Below are 27,448 nucleotides of genomic sequence, written 5' to 3' on the forward strand. Positions count from 1 at the left end.
GAAGAAGAAGAAGAAGAAGAAGAAGAAGAAGAAGAAGAAGAAGAAGAAGAAAGAAGTTGAGTGCGACTAGAAATTAAGTTGGATATTAATTCATGGAGTTTGTATGTTTTTTTTAATATTGTTTTTTTATTTTTTCTTGATTTATTAATTATTTTATTATATTATAATTTGAATTGTTAAAATTAATATTGGAAGTGTTTGATTCCCTACAAAAAAAGGTAAGAATAAAGGATAATAATTCATAGAGCCATGTAATGCAGGGACTAATTTTAACATTTATAATTTTATAATTTTATAAAAATAAATTATATAAAATATAATTATATATTATTAAGATTAATGATGTTAAACTATTTACATATTATTTTGTATGTATTATATTATTGAATGATTTAAAGTTTAGATAGTTAAAATTTTAAAAAGTTCTCGTGCTACGGTCTATTTAGGAAATGGGAGTCAATAGAAGCGGTGTATGTGGATGATTTGGTATTTTTATTTAATATTGGTTTTTGAATTTTTTCTTGATTTATAAATATTTTGTTATATTATAATTTGAATTACTAAAATTAATACTGGCACTGTTTGATTCCCCACAAAAGAAGTAAGAAAGAAGTTGAGTGCGATTGAAAATTAAGTTCGATAATAATTTATAAAGTTTGTAGTTATAATAGATACATGATTTAATATTTTGAATTAAATTATATTTGTTTAAACTTTATTTTTTGGAAAGTGTTAACGTACTTTTTATAGAAAGGTGTTAACCAACTGATCAAGCGAAACCATGTGTTGCTTATAATAATATAGTATAGATATCAGTTAGATATAGACTTTTAATATAATCGGAATATAATTTTAAAATAAATATTTTAATTTTAATTAAATTAGATTAATTAAGTAATTTCGGTAAGTAACGATCAACTACCAAATTTTTAATATTTCGGCTATTATAATCTAGTATATACAGTTTAAAACTAGCTCCGTGTCCGGATTGTTTTGGATATTTTTTAATTTTTTAGAATAAAATATTTTGAGTTGAAAATTGAGAATTATTAAATTTGTTCATACCTTATTATTTTATTTTAGATCGGATAAACGTATACATTATTTTATTTTAGTTGGTCTCATTCTGATTCTAATTTTGCTTTATCTATAATACTCTTTTAGCCTAATGAGTATTTTATAGTGCTTTGTTTTAGTACGACGTTATTATATAAAATAGTGAATAATCTCTAATTTTATTTTATTAAAATAGCATGGATAAAATAGACACATAATAAAACCCGTAATTGTATTAGTCTGATATATTAACCAAGTCAAATAATTATATATATTTAGCTTTATTTTGATTTTATTTTAATACTATTTGAATATTACTTTATTTTAGCCCGGATTAGTAGTATATATTATTTTGTTTTAGTTCGATGTCATTATATCGACCAACGAATTATCATTAAATTATAAGGAATTGAAAGGATAACGTGTTTTAGTTTAATGATGTAATTTATTAATTAGAATTAAAATAAGTTTGGAATAAATAGGTTCGAAAAATAATTAAGAATGGACAAATTAAATAAAAATAAAATGAATAATTAAATAAGAGTAGTTAATTAATTTGAAGAAGTACCGACTAACTACAAGCTTCGTCTATCATATTATTGTATACTACTAGAAGCACGGATCACACATATTTTTTTAATATTATATAATTTTTTAAAAAAATTTTGAATTCAATTCTTAATTTTGGTCATTAAAAACTTTAAATGATATGATTTCATAATAATTATATTAGTACATGTATATGTTCATAACTTTTTAGAACATATAAACTTATTTAAAGTGATAGCATTGGTAATGGGAAAATGTTATTATAACGAAATTATTATTTTATTGAGGGTAAAAATATAATGTCTCAATTATGTTCAGACCTTATAAATATTATTTTAGCATGATGATTACATAATCGATTAACTATAATTTTATGAAAAATATTTTAAAATTTTTTTAAATTCAATTCTTAATTTTGTTCATTTAAAACTTTAAATGATATGACTTTATAATAATTATATTAGTAAATGTATATGTTGATAACTTTTTAGAACATTTAAACTTATTTAAAGTGATAGCATTGGTAAGAGGGAAATTTTATTATAACGAAATTATTATTTGATTGAGGGTAAAAATATAATGTCTCCATTATGTTCGGACCTTATAAATATTATTTTAGCATGATGATTACTTAATCGATTAACTATAATTCTATAAAAGATATTTGAAAAAGACCATATTATTGATTAAACGATATAGTTTTATTGATAATTTTATGTGTATTTTAAAAAAAATATATTTATGTTTTAACTAAAATTTGATTTTTTAGTTTACATCAATACGATACGAATTATACTTAGTCTATTATATATTTATTTATCTCGGATCAGTGGTTTACATTATTTTATTAGTAGTAACAAATTAGAATAATATAGAATTCGATATGAATTAAAATATGAATTGGTAGAAGAAGTTGAATTTAATATAAATTAAATTGATATAGTGTTCGATAAAAAATAGAATTGAAATTGGTAAAGTAATAGAGGAAGTTGACTTCAATATCAATTAGAATTAGAATTAATCAACCATTATAAATAGAATTAGAATAATTAAATAAGGGTAATTAAGTAATTTCAGCAAGTACTGACCGACTGACTACCAAACTTTTAATATTTCGTCTATTATAATATAGTATTAGCCTAAAACCCGTGCGATTCACGGATTATTTTTAATATTATACTTTTTTTGAATTTTATTTGAAGTGAAAATTTAAACTCTGAAATTTATTTATTAGAAATTTTTGATAATTATTTTAAATATGGATGTGTATAATTTAGTGAAATTTTAGTTTTTAAAGAAATATCACTAATTGCAAGATTTAATTTTGTTGAAATTCAAAGGTGCGTTTACAAAAGATAATTATGTTTTAATTAAAAGATAAATTTTAGCTCAAATAAATAGTAAACGAATTATCTTTACTTTGATATACCGAACAAATCTAACGAAATATATTGAAATTTATTTTGGTTTAATTTGTTTAAACCCGAATCAATGATAAAAAGTTAATGTATCAATAATAAAAATTAATGTTAGCCCGAATAAAAGTACATATTATTTTATTTTATCCGATATAGTTATTTTCTTATTTTAATTTTGATTTATCATGAATCAATTTTATAATTGTTTTTAGCCCAGATAAATAACATGTATCTATTTATATTAGTCCTACGCAATTATACTGACTAAGGAATCATCTATATTTTCATTTTATTAAAATAATTTTGAATATTAGAGAAATTGAAAAAACCCATAATTATATAAACCCAAACATTCCAGACACAGATCTTAAATCAAATTTTTAATATTTCGGCTATTATGGTCGGATCTTAGTTATCCCACAATCCTAAGCCTGCATTATACCTAACAACAAATTAGGTTGACTTTAATTTTATCTTAACACTAATCAATAATATCCTTTATTTAGTTTGAATTTAATTTTAGTTTTAGCACAGGTCAATAATATACATTGTTTTGTTTTAGCCCTAAGCTCCTTATATCAACCATCTAATTACATTTATTTTATTTTTAATTTTATTTTAGCTCTAGTTAAATATTATTTTGTTTTAAGGCGAATAGATAACATATTTTGTTTTATTCTGATGACATTATAGCGAGCATCACATTATGTTGTAGCCCGATTTGATAATATTATTTTTATCTATATCGGTAGTATTTATTATAATGTTTTATCCCAAGATAGCAAATCTTGATTTTAGTTTCAGACCCGTTATGTCAATCAAATCCTACTAATTATATTTAGTTTTTTTGTTTAATTTCATTTTAGTCCAGAATGAATATTATTATGTTTTAGACCAAATTGATTATCAATATAATTTTATTTTAGTTCGGATGACATAATATCTGCCAAATAAATTTACTTTCAATTTATTTTATTTTAACTCATTTATTTTTTTTGTTTTTGCCTAACATTATATCGACCAAACGAATTCATTTTCAATTTTTTATCATTCTTTATTATTTTATTTTAATCCGAGGCTGCAAATTCAACTAATTGTACGTAATTTATTTTTATATTTTTATTTAGGAACAGATCAATAGTATATTTTTATATTTTTATATTTTTATATTTTTTTAATAATATATATCATTTTGTTTAAATCAAAACCATTAGACATATTACAATTATATTTGTATTTATATAATTATATTGTGAATGATAATATATTTTTGAGATTGTTTTATTTTAAACACTGCTATAATTACCGTGACCAGACCGACTACCAACCAACTTTTCATTATTTTTAATTTAATTTTAATTCTGGTTAAATATTATTTTATTTTAAGCTGAATAAATAACATATTTTGTTTTGTTATGATGACATTATATCGACCAACGCATTATATTGTAGCCCGGTTTGATAATATTTTTTTAGCTAGATCAGTAGTATTTATTAAATTATTTTAGGTTGAGGTAGCAAATGTTGATTTTAGTCTCAGGCCTGTTATGCCAACCAAATGTAGCTAATTATATTTAGTTTCTTTTTTAATTTCATTTTTAGCCCAGAATGAATATTATTATGTTTTAGACCGAATTGATAATATGTATAATTTTATCTTAGTTTGATGATGTTATATCTGCCAAATGAATTTTATAATGACTCGTGTATTTTTGAATTATTTAAATATGTAACTATGGAAATTATTAAATAAATAAAATATGTGTATTGGTTTTGACCGCTAAGTGTTGTTTAATTAGCAACTATGTGTGATTTATGGTGTACCGGGTTGTCCGCGTGATTAATTATGGAGTCGTATTGAATTGTTTTCACTTTTAAAAGTGGATTTAGTGCAAATTTATTTGCATAAATACTTGAAATGTCTCTAAAATTGTTTTTATGATTTTATAATTACAATAATTATTTTTAGGATTTTATAAAATTGAGAAATCAATATTTTATTAATTATTTATCTTTAAATGATTTTCTGATTATTTTTTTTTATAAAAATCCATATTTAATTCTAGAATTCTTCAAAAATTATGAAACTCATATTTATCTAAGTTTGGAATATTCCGAGAATTTTGAAATTACTTTGGTAATTTTTGGGATTAATTTTACCCGCGCGTTGTTTCATTTTATTGATAAAAACGGGTATAAGTGGCATTTCAGAAATTGTGTTAAAATTACGAAAATTGCGTTTTCATTTACTCCGGGATATTTCTAGCATTTTAAGACTATTATTGTAATTTATCGAATTTATTTTAAAGATGACTTGGTTCGTTAATTTCAGAATTCGGGGTGAATATCGGGTCCCCGGGTATTCAGGGACACGTGTTAACATCTAATAAAAGATGTTAACACGTATCCATTTAAAGGACACGTGCGGGCTACAGATTAACTCCCCCAAAAACATCGTCTCTTTCTCCTCTGTCTCCTCTCAATCTCTCTTCCTCGTCTCAGTCTCTCTCCCTCGTTATCTTCCCTGTTCTTCCTTTCTTTTTCTGCCCTTTTTCTCCGTTTTCTTCTCCTGGTCGTGGCTGTCTTCCTGTTCTTTGACTTTTATTACCGATTTTCCGGTAATTGCCATTTGTTCCTGGTGATTCTGGTTTGGTACATATATATACGTATGTATATGTGCGTATTTGTGTGTGCTATTGCGTGTGTGTGTTTGTCAGTTGTGATTGTGTGTGTTGTGGTGGTGTTTTGCCGCCTGATTCTGTGCTTTTCCAGCCACGATGGTTGGCCTGTGTTTGGCGCGTGTATACGCACGTGTTGCCATGTTCATTTCGGGATTTAATTATTTTATCTAATTCTGCAGGTGCTTAATTGATTGGTTTCATGATAATAACATATATTTGGTGCGAGAAAGTATGAATATAATCGGTGGGATTTGTGTAGGATGTTCGTTATAAACGGAAACCCGCAAATTTCACCGCCGTCGACGATGAGCCTCGGTGAGCCGACGGTGGACTATGATGAATTAATTCTGAGTCCTATAATTATGAAATAATATTTAATACTTAATTCGTACAATTATTTTCGGAATATAAATAGGCGGATATAACTGTTAAGGTCCAAATTGAAATTGAGAATTCGCGTAGTCGGGTGGTAATGGATTAATAGTGATTGTTGTTGTTGAATTGACGTCGATTAATGTTTCGACGGGTAGTCCGATAAACAAAGGAAATGCTGCCCGATTTCTGGGAAATTAACTACGGAAATACGAGAGCATATCTAGTAATTATCGGGACGTCGAGCGAGTATAAGTAAATATATACCTATGTTTTATACGAGACCTGATTGTATGTTGTAGTGAAACATTTTTCCAAAACCAATAACCTTAATTTCATAAAATGACAAGTGTATATATTATTTGAAAATGACACCGAACCGATTTTCGAGAACGTGAACCCTAACTGATGCGTGTATTATAATAATATATGTATAATTGCGAGTCGGTATTTGATATCATATGGATAGATTGTTAGCGAGGATATTTCAAGCATACCTGGGTGTCTAACATAGAGTACTTCGACCCTGTAGGTTCTAGTCGGGAAACCGAAAGTGGATGTTTGACTAAAGATAACCTAGTGGTCAGTCGACGAGCTCAGTAGGATTTCAACCGAATAACCTGAGTGTCGAAGTCGAATCCAAGGTGATCTAGTGGTTGGACGTTAAAGCCCGAGCGTCAGAGTCAGCTCAGAGTCGATCAGTAATAGTTGTAAAGCCCTGCAAGGCAAGTACTTCTAAACTTTTTCGAGATATAATGCAAATATTTCTAAATTCTCTCGTGACAGATTGTTAAGTATTCAAAATAGCTATGTTTTATATTGTAAGTACTTTGAATCATTCAGCCTTGAACCTGAGCCACATCCTTTGATCTTTGAGCCGTAAGACTTATTCCTTGTGAACCATTCCTTGTTGATTTACCATACACTAAACCACACAAATACGATACTACTCCACAACTATATACCCATCATATACCAAACACTGGAACAGTATTGTTGAACATACAGAATTTTTATACCCAACCATACCTAATGACATCAAAGAACTAAACCTTGTAAAATTATTATTCATCTAATACCTGATTCTCCTTGTTAGATATATTTGATAATGTCATGTCTAATATGATTTGTGTTTAGTTTTCAGATCTTACTTAACAGGACAAATCAGTACTTATACTGGAAATCAGTACTTATACTGGAGTCAGGACTTAGGATATCAGAACTTAAGTCAGGAGATATTTATCAGGAAATAATATCAGGACTTAAGGAGGCGTTCAGATAAGGAAGGCGGCTGATTGAAAGGAAAGAAGATCAAGACAAACGCAAGAAGAGATATGCATGAAGAAGGAATTCTATGAAGAATAGAATACTTGGAAGAAAAGATAACTAGTTGATATATTTGAGGAAGCAGAATTATATTCCATATCAATTAGAATTTATCTTGTAACTGTATAGTATATAAACACAGGCATAGGGTTTACACTATATGTGTGTTATCATAATCGAAGTTATTATTCATTGTAACCCTAGCAGCTCTCATGATAATTTGTTCATCACTGAGAGAGGACAGTTCCATATTGTAACAGAGTTTATTGTGTTGAATAAAATCTGTTTTCTGTAACTTGTGTTCTTTTATTCGATTTGATTGTGATAAACACTGTATTCAACCCCCTTCTACAGTGTGTGAGACCTAACAAGTGGTATCAGAGCAAATCTGTTAACACATAAACAGTTTAAGATCCAAAAACAATCATGTCTAAAGAAGAACAAACTTCAACCAAGCCCACCAAAACTAAAGAACCTCCAAAGACTCAAATCCATAATCGATATGAGACTATTAGAGTGCCCATACTGAAACCATATGAATATCCCATATGGAAGGTGAGGATGTCTATATTTTTGGAAGCTACAGATCCAGAATACCTTGACAGAATCAATGAAGGACCACACAAGCCAACCAAACTCTCTGTTGTAGTTGCAGGTGAACCAGCAAAGTCTGTACCAAAGGAGAAGAGTGATTACACTGCTGAAGATATCTCATCGATTGCTAAGGATGCTAAGGTACGACACTTGCTGCATAGTGCCATTGATAATGTCATGTCAAATAGGGTAATTAACTGCAAGACTGCAAAGGAGATATGGGATGCCTTGGAGACAAGATGCTAGGGAACTGATTCAATTAAGAAGAACAGGAAGACTATACTCACTCAAGAGTATGAGCACTTTAACTCAAAATCTGATGAGTCATTGACTGGTTTATATGACAGATTTGTCAAACTCTTGAATGATTTGTCACTAGTTGACAAGGAATATGATCTTGAAGATTCAAATCTTAAATTCCTGTTAACTCTTCCTGAAAGTTGGGATTTGAAGGCCACCACTATAAGAGACAACTATAATCTTGAAGAAACAACTCTTGATGAAATTTATGGGATGCTCAAGACTCATGAACTTGAGATGGAACAAAGAAGCAAGAGGAATGGAAGAAAGTCAAGGACAGTTGCTCTAAAGGCTGAGGAGGAATCCCCCAAAGCAGCTGCCTCAAGAAAAGGCAAAGGAAAAGCTCTCATCACAAAGTCTGATACTGAGTCATCAAGTTCTGATAGTGATGATGACTCAGAAACTGAAAGCTTACCTGAGATGGATGCAGATGAAGAGATGATGAAGCTGTGTGCTCTTATGGTGAAAGGAATCACAAGGATTGCATACAGGAAATTTAGAAAGGGAAAGAAATTTTCCAGGAAAGGTGCAAGTTCTGATAAGAAGGGTTTCAGAAAATCTGAAGGCAAAGGAGGAAAGTCTGACAGAGGAGATTACTCAAATGTCAAATGCTACAACTGTGGTGAGAAAGGCCACATATCTCCTGATTGCAAGAAAGTGAAGAGTGACAAAGGCAAGGATCTTGTCACAAAAAAGAAAAGCTGGACAGACACTTCAGATTCTGAAAGTGAGGTGAACTATGCCTTGATGGCAAATGCTGATAGCAGTTCTGAAGCTGCTGAGTTAAAGGTACCTCAAACTACTTATGCCTTTCATACTGATGATATTACTGAGTTGAGAAGATATCTTAAAACCATGTTCATTAGTTATAGAGATCAAACTTTAACATGTGAAAGATTAACTTCTGAAAATCTTGCTTATAAAAAGAGGAATAATTATTTAGAAAAAGAGTTAGTCATGTTCCATCAAACTCAGAAAGATAGAGATGATGCATTTTATGTTAGGGATGAAGTACTTAAAATGAATGAATCTCTAAAAACTGAGTTAAAAAAGGAAAGAGAGATTATCAGGACTTGGACTAACTCTGGCAGAACAACTCAGAGTTTGTTAAGTAGTGGAAACTGGAAAGAAGGCTTAGGTTATGGAGATGATAAGAATGATAAGGGAACTATAGAAATTGAGCCTATAGTTGTTAAACAAAAGCCAAAGGTAAATCCTGTTAAGTTTGTAGCTGTAAAGTCTGATATGATAAATCAGAAATTAAAGAGAAATTAACTTCTGACAAACCAAAACAAGATAAGCCAACTGAAGTTAACATAGACTTAATGACAAAGAAGCAGCTTAAGCATAAGCTGAAAGATGTTAAGAATATAAACAAGGTAAAGCTCCCTAGGAAAAATAGGAATGGAAAGGAAGGTGTGAATAAAAGCAATGATTATAAGCCTGTTCCTAATGCTCCTAGAAAGAAATGTTATAACTGTGGAAATTCTAACCATATGGCTTCTTTTGCAGGAAAAATAAGAATATAAACTCTTTACCTTCAAAGTCAGGAGTTAAGAGTCAGTCTGTTAGATATAGGCCACAAAATCCTTGTTTTTATTGTGGTAGTTTATGGAATTCCATTTATACTTGTAAGGAATATCATAGTTTGTACTACGATTATTATCAAATAAAACCTTCTTTAAAGAAAGTTAGCATTATTCCTTCTAGTGTAAGTTCTGATGCAAAGTCTGATACTGTAAATGCTGATAAGAAAAATGTTAACATAAACTCTGATGCTAAATTCGCTGTAAATGTTAACAAACTTAATAAGGCCAAAGAATCCAAGCAAGTCTGGGTCCTTAAAACTATTCATTAGTGGTCTTTGTGATTGCAGGGCAACAGGAAAAACATTCTAGTTCTGGACAGTGGATGTTCAGGACATATGACTGGAAATAAAGCCCTGTTATCAAACTTTGTGGAGAAAGTTGGACCAGGTGTTTCTTATGGAGATGGCAACATGGGAAAAACTTTGGGATATGGCAATATCAATCTTGGGAATGTCATCATTGAAAAAGTAGCTCTAGTCTCAGGACTTAAACACAATTTTCTGAGTGTAAGTCAAATCTGTGACAAAGGTTATCATGTGGATTTTGTTATTCCCAATGAACTAACAATAAGATTTACAGAAGGGGGGTTGAATGTAATTCTCAAAACTTTTTCAAGTTTTGAGCAGTTTCTAAGGCTAAGTGTTTTAGTGAGCAAATGTGTGTGAATTGCTTGAAGCTAATACAGACAGATATATATTCAAACACAAATGTAAAGAACACAAAGAATTAAAAACTTTTCTGGTGGATTTGTTGTTCCACCAGAGATGTGTTATTTCAGAAAATCTATGATTCAAAGAATTAAATCACAGCTGCTTCCTAGTACAAACTAGATGATTTTCTCTCTGGATTTTTCTAAACAGCTCTGGAAAATTCACATCTAATTACTAGTTGCTACTTGGTTTATATATCACCAAGTTTACAAGTGAAGACAAAACTGTAAATTACAATTAAAAGGTTCTTCACATGTTTCTTCTTTATTTCTCTATCCAGTACAATTTAGGTTTAGCTGTTAATCTTTCAATACTCCCTTGTTTGCCCCAGAATGGAAATGCTGCATTTTCTTGATTCCTCCTAGAGGCTGCCACATTCCAGTTTGTCTCTGTCAACCCATGTGCCTCTGTCAGCTTATGAATTATCACTATCAACTGCTATTGAACTAAGCATCCGTTGAAGCTTTCATCCATTGATGCCTTATCCATTGAGGCTTTATCCGTTGAAGCTTTATCCATTGATGCATTAGCAGTTGACGTCTTATCCGTTGAAGCACTTATCCGTTGATGGATATTATCCGTTGAAGCTTTAGAGACATTCGTTGAAGCTTTGTTTCTTATCCGTTGAAGGTCTTCAATATCAGTTGATACTTCTTCACTTATACAAAATTACAAGGCATGAAATATTTACACTTAGCCCTCCTATTTGCATATCCACTAGTAGTCAACATGACTGATAATTTCCCACAACATCTAAGACTTACAACTTGAATCCAGAGAATGAAATGTGCTACAATACTAAACTTATTTCTAAGTAAAGCTACTCCTTCAACGGATAGCCAAGATGGTCTTATCCGTTGAGGCTACAAACACTAGATTTCTACTTAAGTGTTTTGTTTAACTTATCATCAAACTAATACACATATTCCTAACAATCTCCCCCTATTTATGTCTACTAGAAATGTAGGCATAAATTTGGGTTTAGCTTGACGATAATAAAACACTTGACAAACATATGAACTGAAATAAAGCAGAAATTCAAAAGTGCTGCAAAAATGTGTATGCTGAGATAGAATTGAAGAATTACATTGTTTCCAAGAGTGCTCCTTTAGCCTGAGCAGATTAATTTCTTTTCCTTTGATCTCTTGTTTTCTTCCTTAGCCTCATGTCATTCTCCTCTATTTGGAGTTGGAGTTGTCTGTAGAATTCAGCTTCATCTTCTTCATTGATGTCCAGCCTAGATTGCATATCCTTGAGAGTTTCATTACTGGCAATCTTGAGCTGATCTTCAAGTCTAAAAAATCTTCTGACTCCTTTGTTGTCTCTGAACTCCATCAACCAATGAGGTGATTTGTGAACTGTAATTCCTCTTTCTTGAATGAGTAATGTTCTAGGTAAAGCATTGTCCTCCCACCAAGTTTTCCTAATGCTGGCAATCTTGTTGAGAATCTCAGTTTTGGCAATCCTGGTAAAGCCAGAATCCCTTTTGATAGCTGAGTAGACTCTAACCAAGGTAGAATAGCCTTCATTCAGAATCCTGTAGAGAGGCCAAGTTCTTTCCCCACTACCTTTGTATTTGAACACCAGTCTTTCTGGTAGCTGTCTGTAGGCATCTATCCCCCTTACTTCCTCCAGCTCATCCAGATAGAGTTCAATGTCTGTATATTCCTTTATGTCACAAATGTGAACATAATCATCCTTTGAGGCTTGTGTCTTAGGCTTAGGCTTCTGAGTAAATTTGATTGAGGTTGGAGGAGGTGTTGATTTGATTTTTCTTTTCTGTTACTTTGATGGTGGAGAAGTAGTTAAGAAGGTGGGCAATTTAATGGTGTCCCAATCAATTGGTTCCTCTTTAGGAGTGATTGTTTCACCATGGATATTTATGAAGGGGTTAGGCACAATGGGTTCAGGAATAGAAGGTAGTGGTTTGGATTTTGATTGGGTTTCTTTAGTCTCATCTACCATCTTTCTTTTGCATTGGCCTTCTTTCTGTTCCCTTTCTGCCATTCATCTCTTCCCTTACTTCTTTCTTCCATATCATCACTAAACATGTCCCCCATACCTACATCTTCACTCTTGTCTTCAATTTCTTTCTTTTCTTCAGCTTGACTTGACTTTAGCTGTTTCTCAAGCTTTGCTTGTGCTCTTTTGTCAGCCTTTAGCTTTTTAGCTTCTTCCTTCAACTTTCTGGTTTCTTCCCTCTTGGCTATTGAGAATTTGGGATGTCCTTGCATCACACAGATGCTCTTTCCCTCTCTAAAGATAATAGCCATGTTCATCCTTTCAACCACATCCTTGGTCTCCTTGTGCTTTATGATACTTCCACCCAAAACCTTGTCTTTGATTAGATCAATTCCATCAAGCTTTCCTTTGATTTGAATAGTTGGAGAAGTGGTGATGGCAGGAACTAGCACTTTAGATATTTGAATTGTTGTTGATGGCTCTCCTTCCCCTTCCCTTGTATTCTCCCCCTTTTTGTTATCATCAAGGATGGGGGTCAAGCCTTGTGCTTTTGCCAGCTGCATTAGTAGATTTGTCTGAGTTTGTTGATTCTGAAGAATGGTGACCATAGAGTGTTCAATGATATGAACTCTGTTTTCCAACCTGGCTAGCCTCTTGTCAGCATCAGATTCTCTCATCAATCTCACTAACAAATCTTACATAGTACCATAAGGCATGACTTAATCCAACTTCTCAGCATTGTAGGATTTCAGATCAGCAATATCCTGCTGGAGTTCATCCACACTTAGATTCTGTCTGATATGCTGCAACTGCAAGAGATGCAGAGAGTCTAGATGAGCTTGAAGAATTGCCTTTGCACCAGCATCTGTAGTCTCCAGAAGGGCCTTCTGTATAGTCATTACTTGCTTGACCAAAGCTACACCAAACTGTCCTGGTGTAGATTCCTTTGCCCATGCCCAGTCAGGTAGATTTGGAACAGAACTTGGGCCTGCTGCTCCCCCTAAGTTCATGCTCTCATCCAAAGAATTAGAGTCATCATCATTAGAATTTGCTCCAAATTCTTCAGATGGCTCCCCAGCTTGAGAAGGCAGCCTGTTAACAACAGCTTTGTCTCTTAAAAGAGATTCTGAAGTGTGTACAATATTCAAAGTCTGCTCTGCCTCCACATTGCCTTGAGCAGCCAACAATTGATAGGCTGGAACAGGGTGAGTAAAAGTGTCAGCATTCTAAGAAATGTTATCAATTACAGCTTTGTAATGTTGCTGCAATTGTCTTTCCTTTTCAGCATCATCCACAATCATTGACTCACTAGCAATGGCTGGATCCACCCTTATAACTTCTGTACCTGCCTTTCTCTCATTTTCTCTATATTCTTTGCATCAGGGGCTCCCCCTGGCTCACACACACCCTCACATCCTCACCTTCACCTACTAAGGTGGCACTACCCTCACTCACTTTTGCCATGCTGGAAGAAATAGCATGCATATGTTGGCTCTCAACCTCTCCTTTTGCCTGGGAGCAACCCAACCTCTCACTCAAATTATCACTCCCTTCCCTCAAACCTACAAGTGATTGTACAGTAACCATGTCTTCTACAGTTGGAATTGATTCTGTTACATGTGTAGAGACCATCAACGGATAGGGAGTATCCGTTGAAGTGGAAACTGATGATATCAACGGATAACTGCTGTTAAGCTTATCCGTCGAAGAACAACCACTTGTCAACGAATGAGAGATATTCGTTGAAGAAGGATAAGATGTAGATATTGAAAGTGACATAATTGTTGAATCTGTGTGAATTGATTTTAAGTGGGGTGATACAGATTTTTCAACTATATCTAAAAGAATTGGCTGATGATCCAACAAATCATCTAAAAGATGATGATCATCAGGATTTGAGTGGGGCTCCTCCCTTAGTTTTAAAGAGGGAGAATCAGGAATTGATGTGAATATTATATCCACATCCAGAGAGGGGGATGGAGAGTTTGGTGATTGATGTGTTTCTATTATGAGAGAATGGGGCTGTGACCCCATATTTGCTGGAGTCACATCAAGCTGAATTTGAGAAGGCAAATATACAGGTGGATGTATCTGTGCTGTGTGTGCCCCCTGTGTGGAAACTAGGGTTTTAGCCTTCTTTCTCCTTGAAAAGGCTTTGATTGGTGAATGTGTGGCTTCAGTGTCCCTCCCTCTTTTGTTCTGTGTCCCTGGTTGGGGACTATTTTCAATAGCTGCATCCTTTTGGGAGGATGCAACTAGGGATGTGTTTGACTCCTTTTGAACCACCACAATCTTTTGAGAGACTGTGGCTTGGCTGGCTAGGGTACCACTCTCCTCTCCCACCTTATCCTGGGGGGTTTCTTGATGTTCACCCCTCCCCTCACCACTCACACCTTGTTCACTCCCTTCAGGGTTTATGGTTGTTGTTACAACTGTTGTCTTTTGAGAAACAACAGAGGTGGTTTTCTTTGACTTGTGTTGTGGAATTTTAGTTTTGGTGACTTTGGTAGGAACCTGTTCGGACAAAGACACAGATTCCATTGCCACACTAGAAGGCAAAGAAACAATGGGGTTGGAAACAGTAGAAGTTACAGAAGTGTTTACCTCACCTACCTGTGGTGCATTCATTATTGGCAAATATACCAATGGCACCTGGCTGTTGAGGTTGATTCTCACAAGGTCTGTAAGGACCCTTTTCTCTTATGCCCAGCATTTGAGTTTATTGCTCTCATTAGATATAACCAACCCTTCAGCAACATGGTTAGCCAATAACATAAAGAATCTAGCATAGTAGATGTTATGGGGTCCATTAGCTTTGTTACCTAACCTGGAACCTAATTCTAGCATGACATAGTTGCTAAAATTAAAGTACCTATCAGAAACTAGCATATAGAGCATATTCACAAGAGATGAAGTTATGGCATCAAAATTGCTAATCTTCCCAGAGAAAACCTTGATAAAGGCATCTCCAAGAAAACTCCATTCTTTCCGAAGACCCTTTCTTCTAATGCTACCTAAACTAGCAGAATTAAAAGAATAGCCTATGGAATCTAACATAGCAGATACATCTTTATCAGTGTGTGGTGTCATGGCATTATTCTCAGGCAACTTAAAGCAAGACTGTATATCGTCACAGTTAATGCAATAGTCCTTACCTTCGAGAGAGAAGTCAATAGTAATATCTGTGGAGTTGAACTCTGCAGTTGTCCAAACCTCCTCCACTACCTCACAGTAGATGGTTGGGGCTTCCAACATTGCATAGCTTAGTTTACAGTTTTTGATGAAGTCCATCATCTTGTGATAATCAGAATGAGCTTCATTCTTTTCAACCAAGGCTACAAAATTGTTCTTTTCATAAACAAATCCAGACTGAGACATAATTTTGACTACTGGTGCCATTGTTGTGGGTAGAGGTTGCAGAGAAAAACTTGAGAGTTTTGGGAGAGAAAGAGAATAAAAATTGCAAGAAAGCGTAAAGTGAAAATAAGAATTCAATGGGCTTTTATACTTTCTTGAATCAAAATGTGTTAGGTCCCAATGTGTTTGTAGAAGGGGGGGTTGAATACAAACAGTACCAAATAATCGAATAAATGCGGAATAAAAAATGTGAAACAAAATTCAAGTTAAATAAAAATATTATTAAACTTGAAAGGTGTTACAACAACTGTATCGATTACAAGGTATTAATCTCAAATCAATTATCACAAATCTAGAATAAATTCGACATGAACTTTTTCTATTTTTGCAATAATTAGAATCAAATGCTAAACGCGATTTGAGATTAAGTTCTAGGGATTTTGATCCGCTAGATTGTTACACAAGAACAAGATAAATAATTCTAGTGGTTTGGATTTAACATTAACAAACTAGAATTTTGATCTTGATGTAAGCAGAGAAGAAAATAAAATGTTTCAAGGCGGCTGCTTTCTTTTCTTTGTTCTTGAATGTGTTCTGTATGATTGAGATGATTTTGAGTTGAATGACTTCTGCTTCTATTTATCAACAGCCGAATTAATTGAATTGGAATGTCAATCCTTTAAGCTTGTATGACAATCGGTGAGACTATCCTTTTGAGCTAGCAAGACAATCGTTTGAACCAGCATGACTATCGGTAGGACAATCTTTTGAACTGGCATGACTATCGGTAGGACAATCCAGATTGTCATGCTAGTTCATTTTCAATTGTCTTGCTGATTTAAGATTGAATTTAATCCAATTAAACTTCTGAAAATTCCTAAAATTAATTCTGAATTAATTAATCAATTAATTTAATTAATCAATAAATTAATCTTTGCAGATATAATTTATTTACTTAATTAAATTATATGACTTAATTAATTAATAGAGAATTAATACTAACCCTGAGCAGCATCCATTCTTCTGAATATCTTCTGAAAATCACTGAGAATTATGAATCAATTCCGCCACTTCAACGTTGACACTCGATGTACTGTCTGGTTCATGAGTGACTAACTTCCGTGATGTTTCTTCATGTCTTGACTTTGACGCTTTGATTTTCTTCAGATTAAATCCTTGTAATTAATGATACTCTGACGAGATCTCTGTCACTTGATTAAATCCACGATCTTGATTTATATCACTGAGGCATGATCAACTTCTTGAACTTCTTCCAGTGAATTACCTCCTCAAGTCTGTAGATGAACCTTGTTTCTCAATCCTTTGACAGATATTACTTTGCGAGATCTCTCTGACGGTCGATCCACTATTTACTTATTACATTCTTATTTGAGTTGAGTTGAATCCTCAAATATACAAATAGGCTATGACATATGACTTACAATCTCCCCCTATTTGTTTGTTAGACAATAACACACAAATACCTAGAGGATAACTCAACTAACAAATAAGAAAAAGATATAAACATACATGCAAAGTAAATAGCAGAAAAGTTCTGGATGAGATTTAACATTTTCCAGATTCCAAGTAGATGTTCCTCTAGACTGAACATATCTTCAAGTAGTTCCATCTTCATTTGTACAACCACATTTCCTGTTGAGAAGCCCATATCTCTTGCTTCTCCCCTATGAGAATCAACTGATTAAAGAAGATCACCTTCGTTTTACCACCTCTCCCGTACAATAGGATCCGCAGATAAAAACCAATGGTACTCCCCTAACTGCTTCTTCCCTTACTAGGAAATCACCTTGTGTTTACCACCTCTCCCGTACAATAGGATCCGTAGTTACAAACAACAATGGTGTGGTGTAGTGTACATGTAGGATCTTTTTCTTCCTCCCTGCTATTTCTCCCCCTTAGTTGAGGAATCCTCCAAACTATTACTTTAAGCTTTTATCTCCCCCTTAAAGAAGGAATGTATGCCGTCGTCTGAAGGAGTTCTCATATTTCACTTGGTTGGAAAAGAAATAACAAGTAGTTTCTTTTTCTACCTCACTGTGAGTGTGTGATTCTGTTTTAGTGTACCTCACATGTGTTTCACTCTTCTCTCCACTCGTGTTTACACTCATTCTCACAAGTGTATCACTCTTCTCTCATAGCTCCATAATCCAGCTGTACCTGCAAGGAAAATCACCTTAGCCATCCTTAAGGAGGTCATAGGTGGTGCAATGGGAGTTCACAAATCCCCATCCTTGTTAAACTCGTCAGATAAATCTGAGTCATAATCTACAAGTTGCTAGTTTCCCTTTTAGGGTTCCAGATTTGAATTCTGGGAAGGTAAACAATGATCCAACGATTTTAGCATAAAGATCAAAGTTCCCTTCTAATGTCTGTGAAGACACTTCCTTGTGACTCATCAGGTAATATCTGAATCATTGTCAACAAGTTGCCGATCTGCACCTATGTCAGATCCACTATCCGCAGATGCATCCAGGGGATTTAAGCCTGGGGAGGTAGACACTGACCACTGACATATGGCTTTTGGATCAGTATCCTCTCCTAATACCTGTAAAGACAATTGGTCCACTAACGAACCTTGAACAATCGAATCTGACCTTAAAATGGTCGAAACTCTTGTTTCCGTCAACTCATCCTTTGTGTGTGTAACCTCTCCTTGTGCATCAAGAATTGATTATGTTTGAAGTGGTGACACTACATCGGATACCTTGGCCGACAGGCAAAATTCAATAGACTCACCCTGTTGAGAGAATGAATCTAGTAACTGTTTTTGTGCCTTTTCAGCCATTACATCTTTTTGAGAAGATGTATGGGGGCTAGCAGTTGTCTCGGTTTAAATACTACTCATCTTATGTAGGAGACAGAGCTACTGGGTTGACTACAGAACCTTCCTTATGTGGTGCACTAGGCACTATCTCCCTCACGCTCATTCATACTACTTTTAGTGGTAAAAGAGTGTTGGTTGGTTCTGTTTTTGTGTTTGTCTTTACAGTCTGGGATAGACGTTGTGGGTTTTCAACCTCATGACTGTCAATGAAAGAAAGTCATTGGAGACTGAACCTGTATCATAGAACATATGGTAATAGAGAGAAAATGATTTACAATAGTGATTTCAAAATATTTTACATTAAATAAGAAATCACCAATGTAGAAAGAAGTTTGATTTTTTTTTCAATATGAATGAGTTTTTGATAAAACATTGATCACTTAGGGTAAAGTCTAAGTAATTCTCATTCATGTCAAAATCTTACAAATATCTGCAACATAATGTTAACAAGATATCATTGACCGATACTTGTCAAGTACTTTAGATACTAATTGTTATGTTGCATTAAATAATATACCACTGCACATATAAAACAATATGATTGTGCTTAGTGATAAGATAGTTATAAATATGACGACTCTACTAGTTCATATAAAATTATAACTTCTGTTAGAGTGCCATACCATGTCCTTGACGATTGCTTGAGCAGTATACTAGTTCATACCAACCTGAAGTGAGATTGTGAAGAAGAGATTGCATAGTTCAATAGATCTGCAACTGCAAAGTCCATGAACTGTGGTGTACTGACTTCCTCTTTTGACTCACCAACCAGGAGTACACTTGTACACATCTTACTAGAGTCCAATTCCAAGTGTAATGTGCAGCAGGTGCCTGATATGTCGTAATATTCCCAAGTCTCGTCACTGGTGCTATATGTTGGATACTGCTTCCTGATAATAACCTAGCACAATATACAAAATTTCACTGATAACATTCCCAGCTTACAAACAGCCATATCCCTCAAATAAACCTTTGCTGTTATCTCCAAAGGTAATCAGGGGGCCAGCTTTCTCAATCCACATTTGATAGCAGGGCTCTATCTCCGGTCATATGTCTTGATGATCCACTGTCAAGAATCCACACTACCGGTTACACCTGTATACTGCCCTGCACTTCAAATGGATTAGACCTTCTTCGGAACCCAAACTTGGTTGGGCCCGGCATACTTGTAGAATTGTCCTTTGTCAGGCAAAACAACATTTTTAATTTTAACGATCTCAACATCCTCAATGACTGAACATTTGACCTTGTAAACAGCCTTAACAAATTTCTGTTTAAGCTTAGGCACAAATATCTCCTTTCTAGCCTTAGAAGGACTAGCAGTCTTAGACCTATCATGCTTCTTGTTATTCACATACTGACGAGGAGTAGTCTTATCATTAGACACATGCTTACCATTAAAATAAGCATACATCATATTAAAAGCACAAGACATACAATTAGCAACACCACATGCTTTATGAGAGTGATTAACAGCAGGCAATTTATGCATGGTAGACATGGCATTATTGTTATCCAACTCATGTGTGTCTGAGTTAGTCTCAGTTGCTTTCACAACTTTGACTGGAACTTTCGACTCACTTGACTTGGAAACAATCTTCTCATTAGCATGATCCTCAGCACGTATTTCTTCTTGAATAACAGAAGAGGTCGCATCAAATGGTTCAGCAATTGATGCTTTATAGAGGGGTTCATCAACACCCTTAAGCACATGTGGTACTTCCCTCCCTTTAGCACATACATGAGGAGGGGAGTTTATGCCTAAATCTCCAATAGCAACATTGTAATCATAACCTATTCCAGATGTTTGATTAACAGCTTGCTTACTGTAGAACTCTTTAGCCTTCGAACAAGAATTGAAGTAGGCTCTAACCTTAGTCTCAAGACCGGTGATCTTGTCTTTGAGAATAGTTTCAAGTTTTCTATAACAGTCAACTCTATTCTCTAGAAAAGATACCTGTTCTTTTAATTTGTCTTGATTAATGTGCACAAGTCTTAATTCATTGACCTCTTTCTCAAGGTCTGTGATCTGTAAACTTAACAGTTCATTATCACGACGTGCACAATCTAAGTTACCTCTTAGATGATAAACCATTTCAGCATCAGAAAGTTTTACCTCTATTCTTGACGATGAAGCTTTTCCATCAACAGCCATAAGAGCAAGATTTCCTTCTTCTTCATCTTCACTGTCAGTATCATCCCAGCTTCTTCCCTTTGCCAGATAAGCCCTTTCAGAGTTCTTTCTTACTTGCTTTGGCTTCCTACATTCTGTGGCAAAGTGTCCCAACTCATTGCAGTTATAGCATCTAGTGGTGCTCCGATCAACCATCCCTGTTTTGTATCCACCACTGCTGGTGTTAGAGGATGAAGATCCACCTTTCTGGAATTTGTTGTAGTTGGACTTGTACTTAAGCTTGGGATTCCTCTTGAATCTGACATGGGAGAATCTCTTGACAATTTGGGCCATTGACTCGTCTTCCAATTGCTCCAGCTCTTCCAAGGAATAAAAATCATCACTTGATTGATTTGTAGTAGGAGGATCATATTCTGCTACTAACTCATTTTCCTCACCCTTGGAAAACTGTACCATTCTTTCTAACTGTTGAGATTGTTGTTTTTGTTGACCTTCAGCTACAAGTGCAGTAGATGTGCTGACCATTCTATCATTCCCGTAGACTTCCTTCTGTTGAATCTGCTCCAACTCATAGGTTTTTAACACTCCATAGAGCATGTCCAAAGAAATCTCACTCAGATCTCTAGCTTCTCTAATGGCAGTGATTCTATGTTCAAGATGAGCTGGTAGTGTTAAAAGGAACTTTTTGTTGACCTCCTTGATTGAATAATACTTTCCATTGATGTTCAGGTTGTTGATCAACGCATTGTACCTCTCAAACACTTCAGTAATTCCTTCTCCTGGATTTGATTTGAAATGTTTATATTCAGAGGTTAGGATTTCCAACTTGTTCTCCCTAACTTCCTCTGTGCCTTCATTAATTACCTCAATAATTTCCCACATGTGTTTAGAATTTTTACAGTTCATCACATGTCTGTTCATCAAGGGATCAAGGGAATCAATTAATATTAATTGAAGGCTGGCATCCAAGGAGGCTTCTTCCTTCTCAGCAGGAGTAAAATCTTCGGGCTCTTTTGGATAGGTTCTAGCTTTAGTAGTCATCACACCATCTATTATTACCTCCGGTTCAATAACCATCGGAGTTTTTATACCCTTCTTTAACAAGTTTGAATATTTGGGATTTGCAACTTGTAAAAATAATAGCATCTTCTTCTTCCACATGATATAATTCTCTTTATCAAATTGTGGAATATTAACGGTTCCAACTTTATGTGAAGTCATTATGAATTTTTGAATAAATAAAAATTCAAAGAGTTGAAAAATCACAAAAGTCTAGGATCTTGATTTGTTCGTTAATCAGAAGGCTCTGATACCAATTGTTAGGTCCCAATGTGTTTGTAGAAGGGGGGTTGAATATAAACAGTACCAAATAATCGAATAAATGCAGAATAAAAAATGTGAAACAAAATTCAAGTTAAATAAAAATATTATTAAACTTGAAAGGTGTTACAACAACTGTATCGATTACAAGGTATTAATCTCAAATCAATTATCACAAATCTAGAATAAATTCGACATGAACTTTTTCTATTTTTGCAATAATTAGAATCAAATGCTAAACGCGATTTGAGATTAAGTTCTAGGGATTTTGATCTGCTAGATTGTTACACAAGAACAAGATAAATAATTCTAGTGGTTTGGATTTAACATTAACAAACTAGAATTTTGATCTTGATGTAAGCAGAGAAGAAAATAAAATGTTTCAAGGCGGCTGCTTTCTTTTCTTTGTTCTTGAATGTGTTATGTATGATTGAGATGATTTTGAGTTGAATGACTTCTGCTTCTATTTATCAACAGCCGAATTAATTGAATTGGAATGTCAATCCTTTAAGCTTGTATGACAATCGGTGAGACTATCCTTTTGAGCTAGCAAGACAATCGTTTAAACCAGCATGACTATCGGTAGGACAATCTTTTGAACTGGCATGACTATCGGTAGGACAATCCAGATTGTCATGCTAGTTCATTTTCAATTGTCTTGCTGATTTAAGATTGAATTTAATCCAATTAAACTTCTGAAAATTCCTAAAATTAATTCTGAATTAATTAATCAATTAATTTAATTAATCAATAAATTAATCTTTGCAGATATAATTTATTTACTTAATTAAATTATATGACTTAATTAATTAATAGAGAATTAATACTAACCCTGAGCAGCATCCATTCTTCTGAATATCTTCTGAAAATCACTGAGAATTTTGAATCAATTCCGCCACTTCAACGTTGACACTCGATGTACTGTCTGGTTCATGAGTGACTAACTTCCGTGATGTTTCTTCATGTCTTGACTTTGACGCTTTGATTTTCTTCAGATTAAATCCTTGTAATTAATGATACTCTGACGAGATCTCTGTCACTTGATTAAATCCACGATCTTGATTTATATCACTGAGGCATGATCAACTTCTTGAACTTCTTCCAGTGAATTACCTCCTCAAGTCTGTAGATGAACCTTGTTTCTGAATCCTTTGACAGATATTACTTTGCGAGATCTCTCTGACGGTCGATCCACTATTTACTTATTACATTCTTATTTGAGTTGAGTTGAATCCTCGAATATACAAATAGGCTATGACATATGACTTACAAAATGTAAATAAAATGATTAAATGATACTTTTAAATGAATTTCAGCCGTTTGAGAATAAAGAAAACTATAGAAATTCTGAAAACTACCTTTAATACAAATACATACAACTGTGTATATATGTATCAACGGTTAAGTAAAAGAATCAACGGCTGTGACTCACTTAAAGTAACTGATGTGACACTTCAACGGATAAGGTAAATAGTTATCCGTTGATGATCAACACTGTTTTATCCGTTGAAGGATAAAATTACCAGAAATGTATTTGTCTTTCAACGGATACTGAACATCCATTGATAGAACAAGTTTGGCTTTCAACGGATAGGGAATGTCCATTGATAGAATAATCTTTTACTTAAAGCCAACTTTGTTCTTTCAACAAATTCATTTCAGGCTACAAAGCAGATTAAAATGAAGACATGAATTTATGAATAATTAAGCATACCTAGCTCAGTTACTAATCTTGTGAATGTTGATTCATCAAGTGGCTTGGTGAATATGTCTGCAATCTGCTTTTCACTTGGAACAAAATGTAGTTCCACTGTACCTTTCATCACATGTTCCCTTATGAAGTGGTACTTAATGTCAATATGCTTGGTTCTTAAGTGCTGCACTGGATTTTCAGTAATGGCAATGGCACTTGTGTTGTCACAGAATACAGGAATTTTGTCAACAGATAGTCCATAGTCAAATAGTTGATTCCTCATCCACATTATATGTGCACAACAACTACCAGCAGCAATGCACTCAGCTTCAGCTGTTGATGTTGAAACAGAATTTTGCTTCTTGCTGAACCATGACACAAGCTTATTCCCTAGAAATTGACAGGTGCCAGTTGTGCTTTTCATGTCTATTTTGCAACCTGCATAATCTGCATCAGAGTAGCCAATTAGATCAAAACCAGACTCTCTAGGGTACCAAATCCCTAGATTTGGAGTCCCTTTGAGATATCTGAAGATTCTTTTAATAGCCACTAAGTGAGATTCTTTAGGGTCAGCTTGAAATCTAGCACAGAGACATGTAGAAAACATTATATCAGGTCTACTAGCAGTTAAATATAAAAGTGAGCCAACCATGCCTCTATAACTTGAAATATCCACAGACTTTTCAGCCTTGTTTAATTCAAGCTTGGTGGCAGTGGCCATGGGAGTTTTTGCAGATGAACAGTCCATTAAGTCAAACTTCTTTAAAAGATCATAAATATATTTAGTTTGACTAATGAAAATTCCACCACTAACTTGTTTAACTTGTAAACCAAGAAAATAAGTTAGTTCTCCCATCATGCTCATTTCATATTTACTTTGCATTAACTTAGCAAACTTTTTACAAAGCTTTCATCTGTAGATCCAAATATAATATCATCCACATATATTTGAACAAGTATTGTAGAGCCATTAACATTTCTAAAGAAAAGAGTTTTGTCAACAGTACCTCTTGTGAAGTGATTATCTAGAAGAAATTTTGACAAAGTCTCATACCAGGCTCTAGGTGCTTGCTTTAGTCCATAGAGTGCTTTCAACAGATAATACACATATTCTGGAAAATTTGGATCTTCAAATCCTGGAGGTTGGTTTACATAAACTTCTTCTTCCAATTCCCCATTCAGAAATGCACTCTTGACATCCATCTGATAGACCTTGAAATTGGCATGGGCTGCATAGGCTAGAAAGATTCTGATGGCTTCAAATCTGGCAACTGGAGCAAATGTCTCATCAAAATCTATTCCCTCTTGTTGAGAATAGCCTTTAGCAACCAATCTGGCTTTATTCCTTATGACAATGCCATTTTCATCCATCTTGTTTCTGAATACCCATTTTGTGTCAATAGAACTCTTGTTCTTTGGCTTGGATACCAGCTTCCATACTTTGTTCCTCTCAAATTAGTTTAGCTCCTCTTGGATTGCTAAAATCCAATCTGGATCCAATAGAGCTTCTTCCACTCTCTTAGGTTCCTCCTGTGATAGAAAGCTACTATACAGACATTCATCTTGAGTAGCCCTTCTAGTTTGCACTTTAGATGTAGCATCACCAATGATCAGTTCAAAAGGGTGATTCTTGGTCCATTTCCTTTGAGGTGGTAGATTGGCTCTAGATGAGGTTGCCTCAGTATTGTCATGATGTGAGATAGAACGTTGATTGGTTGAAACTCCCTCTGAGTTGCTGATCCTTTGAAATGAATTGGGGGTTCTATCAACTGATGAAGTAAATTGATTATCCGTTGACAGACTGTGATCAACAGATGCTTCATTATGAACTTCAACGGATGATGCACTTTGTCTTTCAACGGATGCTGCATTGCTTCCATCAACGGAAGCTGAATTATGACTTTCAACGGATGCAGCATTCTGTGCATTATCCAAAGGCAGATTCTGAATTCTTCTTGAGATGCCTTCTTCATCATTCTCATCTTCACTATCATCACAATATATCTCAATATTGTCAAATTTGAGTCCTTCATGATGTCCCTCATCTGTTAGTCCATCAATCTTTTTATCATCAAACACAACATGCACAGATTCCATGACAATGTTGGTTCTTAGATTGTAGACCCTATATGATTTTCCAGCAGAATAACCAACAAATATTCCTTCATCAGCCTTTGCATCAAACTTCCCTTTGTGATCAGGTTGATTCCTTAGAATGTAACATTTGCAACCAAAGACATGCAGAAAGTTTAAGGTTGGTTTTCTTCTCTTGAACAATTGATAGGGAGTCATACTTTTTGCCTGATTAATTAGGGAAATATTCTGAGTGTAACATGCACAGTTAACAGCCTCAGCCCAAAAGTATGTTGGGAGTTTTGACTCTTCAAGCATTGTTCTTGCAGCTTCAATTAGTGATCTGTTCTTCCTTTCCACCACACCATTTTGTTGTGGAGTTCTTGGAGCTGAGAACTCATGCATGATCCCATTTTCTTCACAGAACAACTTCATGGTTGAATTCTTGAAGTCAGTTCCATTGTCACTCCTAATATTCCTTACTTTGAAATCAGGATGATTGTTGACTTGCTTGATGTGATTGATAATGATTTCACTAGCTTCATCCTTTCATCCAAGAAAATAGACCCATGAAAACTTTGAGAAATCATCTACAATCACTAGGCAATATCTTTTCCTTGAAATTGACAATACATTGACTGGTCCAAAAAGATCCATGTGTAGCAGTTGTAATGGTTCATCAATTGCAGATTCAAGCTTCTTACTGAATGATACTTTCTTTTGCTTTCCTTTCTAACAAGCATCACACAGTCCATCCCTTATGAATTCTACTAGAGGTATTCCTCTAACTAAGTCCTTTTTGACTAGATCATTCATTGTCATGAAATTCAAATGGGACGGCTTCTTGTGCCATAACCAACTTTCAACTGGACTTGCTTTGTTGAGAAGACAAGTAATTGATTCTGCATCTGTAGAGTTGAAGTCAGCTAAATACACATTCCCTTTTCTAACTCCAGTTAGAACCACTTTGTTGTCCTTCTTGCTTGTGACAACACAGGCTTCAGAATTGAAGGAAACAGTATTCCCTATGTCACATAGTTGACTGATGCTCAATAAATTATGTTTGAGACCATCAACCAATGCAACTTCATCAATGATGACATTTTCTTTTGAAATTAAGCCATATCCCATAGTGAATCCTTTGATGTCATCTCCAAAGGTTATGCTAGGGCCAGCTCTTTTCTTAAACTCTGTGAGCAGGGTGAAATCTCCTGTCATGTGTCTTGAACAGCCACTGTCCAAGTACCATAGATTCCTTCTTTTTCCCTGCACACAACAAAATCAATCAAGTTGATTTTGGTACCCAAGTTTCCTTGAGCCCAGCCTTGTTAGTCTTTTTCCTAGACTTCATTCCTCCTGCATCTTTTGACTTAGGTAACTTTGGATCAACCTTGGTCTCAGATGTAGTAGGTTGAAGTGTAGGGTTAGTCACAGAATCATTTAGCACATTTGATTGAATTTGATAAGGC

The sequence above is a fragment of the Apium graveolens genome, chromosome 4, assembly GCF_009905375.1.
Source record: "Apium graveolens cultivar Ventura chromosome 4, ASM990537v1, whole genome shotgun sequence".
NCBI classification, from domain to species: Eukaryota; Viridiplantae; Streptophyta; class Magnoliopsida; order Apiales; family Apiaceae; genus Apium; species Apium graveolens.